This window comes from Ictalurus furcatus, chromosome 14 (assembly GCF_023375685.1).
Source record: "Ictalurus furcatus strain D&B chromosome 14, Billie_1.0, whole genome shotgun sequence".
Taxonomy (NCBI): domain Eukaryota; kingdom Metazoa; phylum Chordata; class Actinopteri; order Siluriformes; family Ictaluridae; genus Ictalurus; species Ictalurus furcatus.
In genome coordinates, this window is record NC_071268.1 from 27,733,258 (window position 1) to 27,748,493 (window position 15,236).

General features: G+C 41.2%; 1 protein-coding gene across 3 annotated transcripts in view; it reads left to right on the forward strand.

The window, feature by feature from the left end:
* The window catches only part of trappc9 (trafficking protein particle complex subunit 9), a 247,495-nt gene that overhangs the window by 57,228 nt on the left and 175,031 nt on the right, over positions 1 to 15,236 (forward strand). The gene's annotated exons all lie outside the window — the stretch shown is intronic.

Sequence of the window (15,236 nt, forward strand, 5' to 3'; positions counted from 1 at the left end):
GGCGCTGGTGTTGGGCGAGGAGGTCTGGGGTGCCTAAATGTTCCAGTTCATCCCAAAGGTGTTCAGTGGGGTTGAGGTCAGGGCTCTGTGCAGGACACTCGAGTTCTTCCACCTTCCTCCAACCTTCACACACCACGTCTTCATGGAGCTCGCTTTGTGCACAGGGGCGTCGTCATGCTGGAACAGGTTTGTAGCCTGTAGCCTCAGATTCCTGGAACCCGATGTCGTCTCCTGCCGTCGTAGCCCATCCTCCTCATGGTTCGACATGTTGTGCATTTTTGAGTTGCTTTTCTGCTCACCACGGCTGTAAAGAGCATTTGTTCAAGTTACTGTTGCTTTGCGTTGCATTAAAAGCTCAGTCGATTATAAATCTTCCAGGGTGTCCAGGGCGTAATTCCAAACTAGTTCCCCCCAGGATCTTCTCAGAGCCTTCAGCCATGGTTCGGTTCGGTTCGGTTCCTCTCCCTAGCTCTTTTACCTTGATTTTTACTTGCATTTTGCTGACGTCCTTCAGAAGTTTCCTTCCTGTTTGATCATGCCACCACCCCCAGTTTTCAGTTTCTCCTAAATTCCCATCGAGTCGGATATTTATTTCATGGTATTTATTTTTGGATCCGGAGAGCTCTGAGGATTTTGGCAGCCTTGCGTGGTGGACAGATGGCTGTTCTGCATGAACTTGCTGCATCTCTCTTTCAAAAGAAATAAAGTTGTGTGATTTTTGACGCTGCCAGCTTCTCGGCATCGATCTCAGAGGCCGTCTTTTCTGTGGTATGGTGACCATGAGCAAATTCCCCGTTTAGCTTCAATAGTTCTGGACTTAGCGATATTCTCCTGGCAGAGCTTTCCATAGCGACTCTCTGGGCACACACTTCTCCAGTTAAAGGCTACGGGTAGGCTAATGATTCCAGCAGTCATGACGTTCAGCGATGCCGTCTCTTCAGAGGAACGTCCAAAGTGTCTCCATGAAGACTGAAGATTTGAGTTGTCTGTTATTAACAGTCTGTAGATGGATCTAATTAGCGGGAATCTCCATGGCTGGTGTGGAAGAGACCATGACGAGCCAATTGGTAGAAGGTGGTAGAAGAATGTGTAGTCTGGCAGCCATGTTTCTTTTTCTGATCTGTTTGCCAGTTCGTCAAGCTTTTGGTCCATGAAGTCTTAGAAGCAAATTAACCTTCGTTTAAAGGGAAGGTTTTGTGTTACTTTAGCTGCATTGTTGCGTTGGTATTTTGTATAGTAAAGTGCCACAGAGGCTCTCCGTTCATTACCGATCTTCTGGTCTCGCCTTCATCACACCTTTTAAATAGTTTTTTTCTAAAATAGGCACACGCTGAAAATGTCTATGTAATAGGCCCCGCCCATTTAATATAGCAGCCATTTTGTTGCAGGAGCACAGATTGCAACACTGATTGTGTCATGCTGTTGTAGGAAAATAATCAATGATGTGATGGTGTGTTACCAGCTGTTTATAGTTATATTGTGGAATTACTTATGTTTATACACACACACACACACACACACACACACACACACACAGAGAGAGAGAAATGTAAGCAAACAAAAGAGAATGAAAAGACAGTGGAAAAAAAGAATGAAAGATGATGGGAATGGACGAGAAAGAGCGAAAGAGGGAGAACAAAAGAAAGAATGAAAAAGAACAAGAGAATTCAAACGGAAGAGGCAGAAACGAAAGAGGGAATGAGTGAAAGAGAAAGAACAAAAGTGACCGAACAAAGCAAAGAAAGAAAGCAAGCAAGGACAAAAGAAGGAATGAACGAAAGAATGAACAAAAGAACAAATGAAAAGAAATGAAAGAAATGAAAAGAAAACCAAAAAATGAAAACATATGACAAATGAACAAAAGAAAGAACGAAACAACAAAAAGAGAACAAACGAAAGACAGAAAGAAAAAGAATGAAAGAAAGTCCGTGAAGCAGGTTAGTTCCTGTTGTCGCTTACATTATAGCAGCTATAAACAGTCGTTCCCTCACCAGCCCTCTCTTTATCCTCCCTCACTATTCTCTCTCTCTATTCTCTTTCTCTTTATTCTCTCTTTATTCTCTCTCTCTATTCTCTTTTTATTCTCTCTCTTTATTCTCTCTCTATTCTCTCTTTATTCTCTCTCTCTATTCTCTCTTTATTCTCTGTCTCTTTATTCTCTCTCTCTATTCTCTCTCTCTATTCTCTCCTTATTCTCTCTCTTTATTCTCTTTCTATTCTCTCTCTCTATTCTCTTTTTATTCTCTCTCTCTTTATTCTCTCTCTATTCTCTCTTTATTCTCTCTCTCTTTATTCTCTCTCTTTATTCTCTCTCTCTTTATTCTCTCTCTATTCTCTCTCTTTATTCTCTCTCTATTCTCTCTCTTTATTCTCTCTCTATACTCTTTATATTCTCTCTCTCTTTATTCTCTCTCTCTTCTCTCTCTATTCTCTTTTTATTCTCTCTCTCTTTATTCTCTCTCTATTCTCTCTATTCTCTCTCTATTCTCTCTTTATTCTCTCTCTATTCTCTCTTTATTCTCTCTCTCTCTCTATTCTCTCTTTATTCTCTTTTTATTCTCTCTCTCTCTATTCTCTCTCTATTCTACTATCTCTCTATTCATTCTCTATTCTCTCTCTCTGTATTCTCTCTCTCTATTCTCTCTCTTGAAGTGAATAAGATGAACACACTCAGCTCGTGGTATTTTGTTCGTGAGAAAGCGTGAGAACTCCTCTGTCCTGAAGACGTGTGAAAAACGTAGTTACAGCGTCGCCTCTGCTGATACAGAGTGCTGACACTGGAGACTCCTTCCACACAGGTTATAGTTGTTACTATAGAAACGATCCTTATAAAGCTGTGATTTGGAGCTGTGCTGCTCTTCTAGAGAATTAATCACCACCTTCTGACCAATCAGAGCAGCGCTGTCGTGCACTAAGCTCCGCCTGCACTAAACTCCGCCTACTGCAGTTTCATTTATCAGCCTACTTCATTAGCTATTACTCCCTTATTTTAACACACACACACTCACTAACATACACACTCACACACACATACATACATACACACGCACTTACACACACACACACACACACACACACAAGCGCACACGCATATATAGACTCATAGATGTTGATACAGTCCTGCTTTCAGACCTTGACAGCAAAGACATCACACCTATGATCATTTTGACTATTTACACCCTAACGTTGTGTGTGTGTGTGTGTGTGTGTGTGTGTGTGTGTGTGTGTGTTTGCTGGTAAACAGAAATTTTAGCCAGAAATGACAATCTGATCATACACGAATTTGTGCCTGAGGCTGGTGTGTGTGTGTGTGTGTGTGTGTGTGTGTGTGTGTGTGTGTGTGTGTGTGTGGTCATCAGACCAACCAGGTAATGGGATTACACACAGACAGACAGACAGACACACACACATACGCACACACACACACATACAGGCACAGGGAACAGTGTGTGTTTGGAAGTTGTGTGTGTGTGTGTGTGTGTGTGTGTGTGTGTGTATGTCAGTCTGTTCTTTATTTCTCATCAATTTCTCAAGTGTGGCTGTGTGTCAAGTGTATTCTGTCCTTCTGCCATTCTCTGTGTGTGTGTGTGTGTGTGTGTGTGTGTGTGTGTGTGTGTGTGTGTGTGTGTGTGTGTGTGTGTATTCTGGGTTTCTCAACCTCCTGCCACAGAACCGGGCTGAGTCACAAGCACGCGTGCACAACAAAGAAAGAAAGAAAGAAAATGAAAATCGAAAAGAAATGATAAAATTGCAAAAGAAAGAAACTAAAATGAAAAGAAAGAAAGCCAAACACATGTGTAAAGAGGATCAAGAGAGAAAGAAAGATAAGTGGGAAGAATGAAAACTAAAGAAAGAAAGAGAGTTAGTAAGACATGAAGGGGATGCGTTCCTCCAGTTTCTCCTCACTGTGGAACTGAAACCCGTGGTGAAGTTGTTCTAGCTGGAGAGCTGATGATGGCTGGTTCTGACATGTTCTCCTCTCATCACCTCGCTGTGGAACCGATCTTTACTGCTTTAGCTAGCATGCTACAGTGACAGGATGCAGAACAAGATTCACACATTAAAGAACACATTATGTGATGCGAACACACACACACACACACACACACACACACACACACAATAGGCCCTGAGGGATTTCTGGATCATTCCCTCGATGCCACCTGAGGTAGAGATGAATTCATGAAACATCATGAGCTCGCTTTCTCTCTGAACCATCTGCCTGATAAATCTCCCCATACACTATAAAGCATGAAGTCAGAATGTGTGTGTGTGTGTGTGTGTGTGTTCACAAAGTGGCTTCCTGGAGCGAAGGCGAACTCTGGGCAGATTGAGCTGAGATCGACGTGTCACTGAGAGAAGTCGATATGTCTGATGTGAAGTGTGGCTCGCCACAGGCATGCTGGGATACGGTCCTGGTGTAATGCACAGGTTTAGGCTGAAAAAGGTTCTTTAACAGGTTCTCAGGGAGACCGGGCTCTTTACACAGCAGATTCAATACAGCCTGCTGCTTCAGGATACAGTCCAGGATAATCCGTGTGTGCTCAGAGTTCACTTTATTCAATACAATTCACAGGGAATCAAATTCACAGGGAATCAAGTTCGCAGGAATCAAATTCACAGGGAATCAAATTCACAGGAATCAAATTCACATGGAATCAAATTCACATGGAATCAAATTCACAGGGAATCAAATTCACAGGGAATGAAATTCACAGGGAATCAAGTTCACAGGGAATCAAGTTCACAGGGAATCAAATTCACAGGGAATGAAATTCACAGGGAATCAAGTTCACAGGGAATCAAATTCACATGGAATCAAGTTCACAGGGTATCAAACAGGAACTAACCTGCTTCAAGAGCGTTCATTCATTCTTTCTTTCCTTCTTTCTTTTGTCCATCCTTTGGTTTGTACTTTCTTTTGTTCTTCCGTTTGTCCGTTCTCTGTTTTGTTCTTTTTCTTTTGTTCTCTCATTCGTTCTTTCATTCTTTGGTTTGTTCTTTCTTTTGCTCCTTTGTTCTTTTATTCTTTCATTTTTTATTTTTCTTTCACCTTCATTTGTTCTTTCATTTTTTCTCTCGTTTTTTTTGTTCTCTCTCTTTCACTCTTTCTTTCATACATTCTTCCTTTTGTTCTTTCACTGTCTTCTCATTCTCTTTTGTTTTCATTGTTTTGTTCTTTCTCTTTTAACAAAATCAAACTATTGCAAACACAACGCAGGTTTATGAAAAAAATATATATCTTTGTTAAATATGTAAAGATCTGGAGAGATTCTGTATGGAGGAAGGCTCTCGGATCCCTCGCCATGTATTCTCCAACCTCATCAGGCGTTATAGGAGAAGACTCCGAGCTGTTATCTTGGCAAAGGGAGCTAGCACAAAGTATTGACTAAAAGGGTGCCAATAATTGTTGCACACCTATATTTAACAGATATATATATATATATATATATATATTTGGATAAACCTGTGTTGTTTTTGTAATTGTTTGATATCCATGAGAGCAGAGTATTTTATTGAATTTTTTAACAAAAGATCAAAAGGTTAAATAATAAAGACAATTTTTTCAGTGCGTTCTTCGCTCAGATTTACCCAGGGTGCCAATATTAATGGAGCGCACTGTAGGTCATTTTTTTTATTAAATCAGCTATTTTGCCCTCTTTCAAGACCTAACTAAAAGTGTGTTTTATTCTTCCCCAATATGACTGTAACCAATCAGACCAAGGGTGCCAATATTAATGGAGGGCGCTGTGTATGTTAGAGATGCCAGTTGGCCTTCTTGCTGTAGGAGAGCATCTCAGTTATTACAGCTTTTCTAAGATGGTTTTGCTTTGTTTTTTGTTTTTTTTATAAATAAAAGTCACAGACTTTACTCATGTCAGACACTGCTGCCACTGGGGTGGTTGTTCTGGACAGTCCTGTGAGTGTTGCATAACTGTGAGGAGTGAATAGCAGGCACTGCACTAATGATCTGACGGTGGACATGAAGAAGGGTCATGCAGGGTAAAAGAGGACGACATCTCCGATGGACACGTCACTAAACTGAGCTTGACGTGGTCATCGAGCCAATAATTCAGTGGGACATTCCTCCTCGCTGACTGTGGTAGGCTGAGCAGTAGTCCGGAATGCACACATCATCAGAGCACAAGACTCGTCCGTCTGTCCATCTGTCCGTCCGTCCATCCGTCCAACCGATCAACTACCAAACCAGTTAGCCTTCACTGTATGTGTTTGGCTTGTAGAGTTGGACAGAGTGTATTTACTGAAGGAGCAAGGGGTGGATGCTAATCACCTTATAACCAGTGTGTGTGTCGCTCATCCATCCAGCTCTTCTTCTGCTGCTTCTTCTCCTCCTCCAAACTACTGGTCAGCACACATTCATCCCAGTGTTAACCAGTGTGTGTATTCCAAACTACTGATCAACTTCCATCCATCCATACATCTTTTAAATGCCTTCTTTTTATTCACTTAATAATCTTCGCCCCTCAAAAAACATCTAGACATCCTTCTATGCAAGCGTTCTAATAACCAATCTGTGCTTTCCTGACTACTGGTCAACCTCAAGTCTGCTATCCATCCATCCATCCATCCATCCATCCATACTAACCTTCTAAGCCCCAGTGTGTTCAAACTACTGATCAACGTCCATTCGTCCCCCCCCATCCATGTTAACTGCTGTGTGTCCAAAATTCCATCCACCCATCCATCCATCCACCCATCCATCCATCCATCCATCCATGGTTTTGAATAGTGAACACTGAGCATTTTGTCCATGCAGAATGATTGACAGGTGTGTGAGGAGTGTCATTTATTTTGGTAAATAAGCGAGGTGTGTGTGGTGCACGCTGCTTTACCCTACACTACCCTGCCCTGGGTGAGGGGACGTCATTAGTTTGTTTTCTATAAGCACAGACGGATTCTTTGAGCGATCGGGGCTTTAATGCGGAATAAACTGTTCAGTTCCTTTAAGGACGTTCTCTCGGGGTCTTCTTTTAGAATCTTAATGCCATCGTCTCTAATTGTCATGCTGAGCCGCTCTCAGCTGGATTGAGACTGAACTGGCACTGTTCTCTCTTTCTTTCATTTTTCCTCTCTTCGTCTCCCCTCCTTCCGGCTTTCACTCTGTTTCTCCACAGGAGGCAACTCTGCACTTAGCTGGAACCTCTCTGCCTGCCCGTCTCGCTCCCTCTTTCTTTCTTTCTCTTTCTTTTTCATTTTCACTCTCTCTATATTCTGGTCTTTCTCCCTCGTTCTTTTCTTCTTTTTTTTCCCCCGCTATTTTTCACATCATCTTCTCAGCGTTCTCCCGTCTTTCTCTCCCTGTCCCTCGCAGTCTTGCTGTCATTCTGTTTCTCCACAGGATTCAGGGCTCCACTTAGCCTCTCGTCTGGTCCCCCGCTTTCTCTCTCTCTTTCTCTTTCTCATTTTTTCCTCTGTATTTTCTCCTGCTTATCAGTGGCTTATTTTTTCGTTCCCTTTTAATGCTTCCCTCATTCCCTTGGCTTCCCCTTTTCCTTCTTGTCCTCTTTCTTTCAGTCTCATTCTATTTTTTTCCCCCTCATTTTAGGTCTTTTTCCTTCTGTCTTTTCATCTCTTTTTTCTGTCTTCCCTGCAATACTCATCATAAATAAAATATTATTGGCTAATATTGGAACTCTTGGTAAATATGAGCAAAGAAGGCTGTGAAAAATTGTCTTTATTGTTTAACCTTTTGATCTACATCTGGGTGACTTGGAACAGGAAATTGTTCAGCCATGACTTCCTGTTTCACAGGGGTATAAATGTGAAGTAACACACAGGCCAAACTCCCTTAGTCATTCATAACAATGGGTAAGAGCGAGGAATATAGCTGTGATGTGCAGCAAAAGGTTGTTGAGCTTCACACAATGGGGCGTGTCTATAAGAAAATAGCACAAGCATTGAAAACGCCCATTTCCACCATCAGGGCAATAATTAAGAAGTTCCAGTCAACTGGAAATGTTATGAATCCACCTGGAATTGGACGTGTGACTATATCGTCTCAACGCACTGTGAAGAGGACGGTTCGAGTGGATAAAAATCTCCAAGGATCACAGCTGGAGAACTGCAGGAGTTAGTTGTGTCTTGGAGTCAGAAAGTCTCCAAAACTACAATCTGAAGTCACCTACATCACCACAAGTTGTTTGGAAGGGTTTCAAGAAAAAAGCCTCTACTCTCATCCAAAAACAAACTCGGGCGTCTTCAGTGTGCAGACACTACTGGAACTGCAAATGGGATCGGGTTCTATGGGCAGATGAAACCAAAATAGAGCTTTTTGGTAATAAACACCAGAGGTGGTTTTGGTGCACACAGAGAGGTAGCCATATGGAAAAGTACCTCATGCCCACGGTTAAATATGGAGGTGGATCTTTAATGTTTTGGGGCTGTTTTTCTGCCAGAGGACCTGGACATTTTGTTAGGATACATGGCATCATGGACTCGATCAAATATCAACAGATATTAAATGAAAACCTGACTGCCTCTGCCAGAAAGCTTCAAATGGGCCGTGGTTGGATCTTCCAGCAGGACAATGATCCAAAACAACATCAAAATCAACACAGAAATGGTTTACTGACCACAAAATCAAGGTCCTGCCATGACCCTCCCAGTCCCCTGACCTGAACCCCATAGAAAACCTGTGGGGTGAACTGAAGAGGAGAGTCCACCAGCGTGGACCTCGAAATGTGAAGGATCTGGAGAGATTCTGTATGGAGGAACGCTCTCAGATCCCTCGCCATGTATTCTCCAACCTCATCAGGCGTTATAGGAGAAGACTCAGAGCTGTTATCTTGGCAAAGGGAGCTAGCACAAAGTACTGACTAAAAGGGTGCCAATAATTGTTGCACACATATATTTAACAAAGATATATTTTTGATGAACCTGTGTTGTGTTTACAGGTGTTTGATATCCATGAGAGCAGAGTGTTTTTGTGATCTTCTTAAACAAAAGAACAAAAGGTTAAACAGTAAAGACATTTTCATGGCCTTTCTTGCTTAGATTTACCGAGGGTGCCAATATTATTAGTAGATGGGTAGAAAATGGATCCATACAGAGATTGGTCGATAGATAAATTCTTATTGTAGACAATATCTATCCATAGACTTTGAGTAGTAAATTAAATGGTCATATTTCATACTTTTGCTCTGAGTTTTGTCGGAGGCTCGGATTAGAATTTTGGTTGCGGTTTGGTTTAGGAGTTCGGTTGGGGTTGGGTTCAGATTCAGGTTGGGGGTAGGGGTTTTAGTTGGGGCTTGCTTTAGGTTTAGGGTTTGAGGTAGGATTAGCATTGTGGTTGAGGTTTGTATTCAGGTTTTGGTTGTTGCTGGGCTTGGATTAGAGTTTTATTCGGGTTTTGAGTCAGCGTTTGCGGTTTAGAGAGATTTGGTTGGAGTTTGGGTTTAGTTTAGATTGGATCCTTCATATTACAAAATATTCAAACAGTGTATTTCCTGCTCTAACATGTGCTGAGTTTATCAGCTGCTTATTTCTACCACGTGATTACAAACATCAAAGTCACCTGACACGTGACGTGAAGTCATGCTCGTGAAGAGAAACACCGCTGTCATGGCGAGCAGAAACGTGTGTGAATGGCCTGATAAAAACACACACTCCGTTAACGCGAAAGTGGTGTTCGTATAGATTTATTCTTGCTCAGCAGGAGGGATTTATGTGGGAAGAGGGACGTGTCTCATCATACGCTAATTATTTAGGACATCAGCATGCTAACAAAGTCCTCTATCAAAGCAAAGTTTGTTCTCAGCTGCCTTTTGAACGTGATGATTAAAGCGTGGAGTCAAAACTCAATTGGATTGATGTTGCTCTTGGTGAGCATCTACAATCTGGCAACTGCTGAAGCATTTACACCCAGCTCCTTCTGTTAACATGCGTGTGCATGTGTGTGTGTGTGTGTGTGTGTGTGTTGATTTGACTCCTGTTCATGTTGAGAATATTGCCTGGGAGTAGATATGAAGGTCCAGACTGTGGATTCTGTTCCAGCTTTATTAACCTGGTGGGATTATCCCGCTGAGCTGCTCCTCACCACTTTGTCTGTCAGGAAACATCATTCAGTGAGAAAAACAAGCTCCTGAGCTCCCATCGCCCTGCCCCATTCTGAAGAACGGCTCTTGGCTGATGTAACTCGCTTCAGGTCTGAATTATTGAGGAGAGCCCCGAGAGGAGCGCGAAAACTGTTCTTTCCACTCTGAATGTAGAAACTCGGCGTGGCCAGGATTAGCAAAACCCTGCGCGCATCTTTAAATCTGATCGAGCCAAGCACCGAAACTGACGTAATCCACCAAGCACTTAAGAACAAAACCCTGTTGTTAATCACATGGGTAATTTAAACTTTCCTTCCTGTGCTCGGGGTGTTTTCAAACTCGAAGTTTATGTTGTAGTTAACGCGCAGTGGAATGCTCAAGGAGTTTTAGGTGTTCACCTGTGATTGATATGAGACGATATACTCTGTCGTTTAAAAGACGTTCAAGACGTGTTTCTACTTGTTTTGTGTCTGAGTTTTCTTTAAGTTTTTCTTTAAGTAAGACGTTGGGGTCAGAATGAGTTTGGGGCTTGGGTTAAGATTAGAGGTTTGCTTTGGATTAGAATTTTGATTGGGGTTTTAGAGTTTTGGTTTTGTTTAGGATTTTTAATTAGTTTTTATTCAATTTTTTTTCACTATTTTGGATTAGAGTTTTGTTTGAGTCAGAATTCGACTTTTGTTTAGGATTTTAATTAGAGATTTGTTTGGGATTCGGATTAAGGTTTTGTTTTTGGGTTTGTTTGAGGTAGTATTAGGGGTTTGTTTGAGGTAGTATTAGGGGTTTGTTTGAGGTAGTATTAGGGGGTTTGTTTGAGGTAGTATTAGGGGTTTGTTTGAGGTAGTATTAGGGGTTTGTTTGAGGTAGTATTAGGGGTTTGTTTGAGGTAGTATTAGGGGTTTGTTTGAAGTAGTATCAGGGGTTTGTTTGAGGTAGAATTAGGGGGTTTGTTTGAGGTAGTATTAGGGGTTTATTTTGAGGTAGTATTAGGGTTTTGTTTGAGGTAGTATTAGGGTTTTGTTTGAGGTAGTATTAGGGGTTTGTTTGAGATAGTATTAGGGGTTTGTTTGAGTTAGTATGAGGGGTTTTGTTTGAGGTAGTATTAGGGGTTTGTTTGAGATAGTATTAGGGGTTTGTTTGAGTTAGTATGAGGGGTTTTGTTTGAGGTAGTATTAGGGTTTTGTTTGAGGTAGTATTAGGGGTTTGTTTGAGTTAGTATTAGGGGTTTGTTTGAGTTAGTATGAGGGGTTTTGTTTGAGGTAGTATTAGGGGTTTGTTTGAGATAGTATTAGGGGTTTGTTTGAGTTAGTATGAGGGGTTTTGTTTGAGGTAGTATTAGGGGTTTGTTTGAGATAGTATTAGGGGTTTGTTTGAGTTAGTATGAGGGGTTTTGTTTGAGGTAGTATTAGGGTTTTGTTTGAGGTAGTATTAGGGGTTTGTTTGAGTTAGTATTAGGGGTTTGTTTGAGTTAGTATGAGGGGTTTGTTTGAGGTAGTATTAGGGTTTTGTTTGAGGTAGTATTAGGGTTTTGTTTGAGGTAGTATTAGGGGTTTGTTTGAGATAGTATTAGGGGTTTGTTTGAGGTAGTATTAGGGGTTTTGTTTGAGGTAGTATTAGGGGTTTGTTTGAGGTAGTATTAGGGGTTTGTTTGAGTTAGTATTAGGGGTTTTGTTTGAGGTAGTATTAGGGGTGTTGTTTGAGGTAGTATTAGGGGTTTGTTTGAGGTAGTATTAGGGGTTTGTTTGAAGTAGTATTAGGGGTTTGTTTGAGGTAGAATTAGGGGGTTTGTTTGAGGTAGTATTAGGGGTTTATTTTGAGGTAGTATTAGGGGTTTGTTTGAGGTAGTATTAGGGGTTTGTTTGAGGTAGTATTAGGGGTTTGTTTGAGTTAGTATTAGGGGTTTTGTTTGAGGTAGTATTAGGGGTTTTGTTTGAGGTAGTATTATGGGTTTGTTTGAGGTAGTATTAGGGGGTTTGTTTGAGGTAGTATTAGGGGGTTTGTTTGAGGTAGTATTAGGGGTTTATTTTGAGGTAGTATTAGGGTTTTGTTTGAGGTAGTATTAGGGGTTTGTTTGAGGTAGTATTAGGGGTTTGTTTGAGTTAGTATTAGGGGTTTGTTTGAGTTAGTATGAGGGGTTTGTTTGAGGTAGTATTAGGGGGTTTGTTTGAGGTAGTATTAGGGGTTTTGTTTGAGGTAGTATTATGGGTTTGTTTGAGGTAGTATTAGGGGGTTTGTTTGAGGTAGTATTAGGGGGTTTGTTTGAGGTAGTATTAGGGGTTTATTTTGAGGTAGTATTAGGGTTTTGTTTGAGGTAGTATTAGGGGTTTGTTTGAGGTAGTATTAGGGGTTTGTTTGAGTTAGTATTAGGGGTTTGTTTGAGTTAGTATGAGGGGTTTGTTTGAGGTAGTATTAGGGGGTTTGTTTGAGGTAGTATTAGGGGTTTGTTTGAGGTAGTATTAGGGGTTTGTTTGAGGTAGTATTATGGGTTTGTTTGAGGTAGTATTAGGGGGTTTGTTTGAGGTAGTATTAGGGGGTTTGTTTGAGGTAGTATTAGGGGTTTATTTTGAGGTAGTATTAGGGGTTTGTTTGAGGTAGTATTAGGGGTTTGTTTGAGTTAGTATTAGGGGTTTGTTTGAGTTAGTATGAGGGGTTTTGTTTGAGGTAGTATTAGGGGTTTGTTTGAGGTAGTATTAGGGGTTTGTTTGAGGTAGTATTAGGGGTTTGTTTGAGGTAGTATTAGGGGGTTTGTTTGAGGTAGTATTAGGGGGTTTGTTTGAGGTAGTATTAGGGGGTTTGTTTGAGGTAGTATTAGGGGGTTTGTTTGAGGTAGTATTAGGGGTTTGTTTGAGGTAGTATTAGGGTTTTGTTTGAGGTAGTATTAGGGTTTTGTTTGAGGTAGTATTAGGGGTTTGTTTGAGGTAGTATTAGGGGGTTTGTTTGAGGTAGTATTAGGGTTTTGTTTGAGGTAGTATTAGGGTTTTGTTTGAGGTAGTATTAGGGTTTTGTTTGAGGTAGTATTCGGTTTTGTTTGAGGTAGTATTAGGGGTTGTTTGAGGTAGTATTAGGGGTTTGTTTGAGGTAGTATTAGGGGTTTGTTGTGGATTAAAGTTTTGTTTGGGATTTGCAGTAAAGTTTTGGTGGTAATTTGAGTTATGATTAGCGTTCTAATCAAGGTTTGGATTACGGTTGGAGATTTGTTTGGGCCTTGGGTTTGGGTAAAGATTATTATTGAATTTAAGCATCACAGAATTTAATAATTTTATTTACCCTTTGTATTAAACAGTCTGAAAGGAATATATTGCGCCCTGAAACAACACGAATCCCTTTCCCCCAGTTTCTCCATCCCAGTTAGGAAGGCCTTGAAAAAGAGTTATGTGCTATTTAAACATTTATTAAGAAATAAAAGTAAAGTGGGTCAGCTAGTGCAGGAGTAGTTTAATATGGCCTTAGCCCAGATTTGACCCTAATTTAGCGGTGTACACAGAGCCTGCCAGGTGAATCAGAAGCATCGGGACGGCTATATTTATTTTTCCAGACTAAGACTGATGACCGTTATAGTGGGAGAGCAGCTCACACACCTTTTTATAGAGCTAATAAAACACACACACGCGCACACACACACACGAGTCTTTATCATGGCTCAGGGTGAGACTCGTCTTCTCTGATCTGCTGAATAACCCCTGGGAAGTCAGACTGGGCTGAGGTTGTGGGATCAGACCACCATCATGTTTAAACCAGTTAGTACTGGGATTTTTAATCTGAACTCTAATACACAGTGATGATACGACATGTGTATATCAGTGTATGAGAAATACTCTTAAAGCCCCAATGATCCATGTGATTTTACAGTTAGCTTTTTTCTTTCTTTCTTCCGTCTGTCCATTAAACTTTACTGGTATCTTCAGTATCATGCATTTTGTCTTCCTTTCTTTCATTCTTCTTTAAATTTCTTCCAATTCTCCTTCTTCTGTTTACATTTTTTACTTTCTTTCTCTCCATGGCGATGTCACTGACTGTTGTTTTTGGGTTTTTCTTCACAGCTCTTGCAATTTTTCGCCATCAGCTGTCGTTGTTTTCCTTGGCTGACCCGTTCAGTGTCTGTCGCTCAGCACGCCAGCGGTTTATTTCGTTTTCAGAACGTTCCAAATTGTTGTACTGGATCCATCCAATATTTGTGCAGTGCCTCTGATTTACTGTCCCTTTTTTTTTCCCAGCTTCAAACGGCTCGCTTTTCTCCCATAGACAGCTCTCTGATCTTCATGTTGGTTTATCCTGAAGGCTAAAAGCCAGACTAGATGTTCAGAGCTGTTTAATAATTGTATCATTTGTCTGTAAAGATCCCAGACTTGTTTTATTCCAGAGTGTAATCTATATGCTAAGAGTCATATAACAGTACGTGTTTATTTTATTTATTCTAATACAAGACTTTTCCTTTGATGCTGATGCTCCATCTTGGGTGTTGTTCTCTGAAGTGTTTGAGCTCAAGCTCGAGAAGTATTGTTTACGTGCGACGCCTCGTGGTGATCTAATATCGTCACTCACGTCGCCTTCAATGTTTCGCGCGATCACGTGTGCGTACTTGTAATAAATTGAGCTCCTCTCGTTGATGGAGGTCACGCTGCAGTGTAGAAATCTCTGTGGAGTTTGTGGTTCATTCACACACACTCTCCACATTTAGACTGTTGTTGCTGAAAAGTTATTAAAATAGAAGCACGAGTGTGAAACGGTGTGAAGGGCCCGAAGACGCCCAGAGCTCATGTTCGAGCACGTCTGTCTGTCTCCTCCATGCGTGCTAGGCGTAGTGCAGGGCGTCATGGCGTCTCCGGTGTTAGACAGGGTGAAAGCGTGTATCTCGTTTCTGCTGATTCGATGGAGGAAGAGAACGAGGGAGAGAGGGAGGTGGGTTTATGATGTTGCGTTAAACCTCAGCAGTGGCGTAAATTCCGATCCTGTAGAAATGTGTACAATACAGACAGCACCCTGACGTCATGCGCCGTCGCTGTGATGTCATACGCCGTTATTTTATTATTTATTACTGGATTATTTTCATTTTCTTTTTCTTGCTTTCTTGCATTCTTTCCTTTTTTCTTATTTAAAATGTTCATGTTTATAGAGTAGTGTAGAGAGAGAGAGAGAGATTCCTGTAATCCATGAGCATATTTCCCATAATGCCAAGCGTGCTGT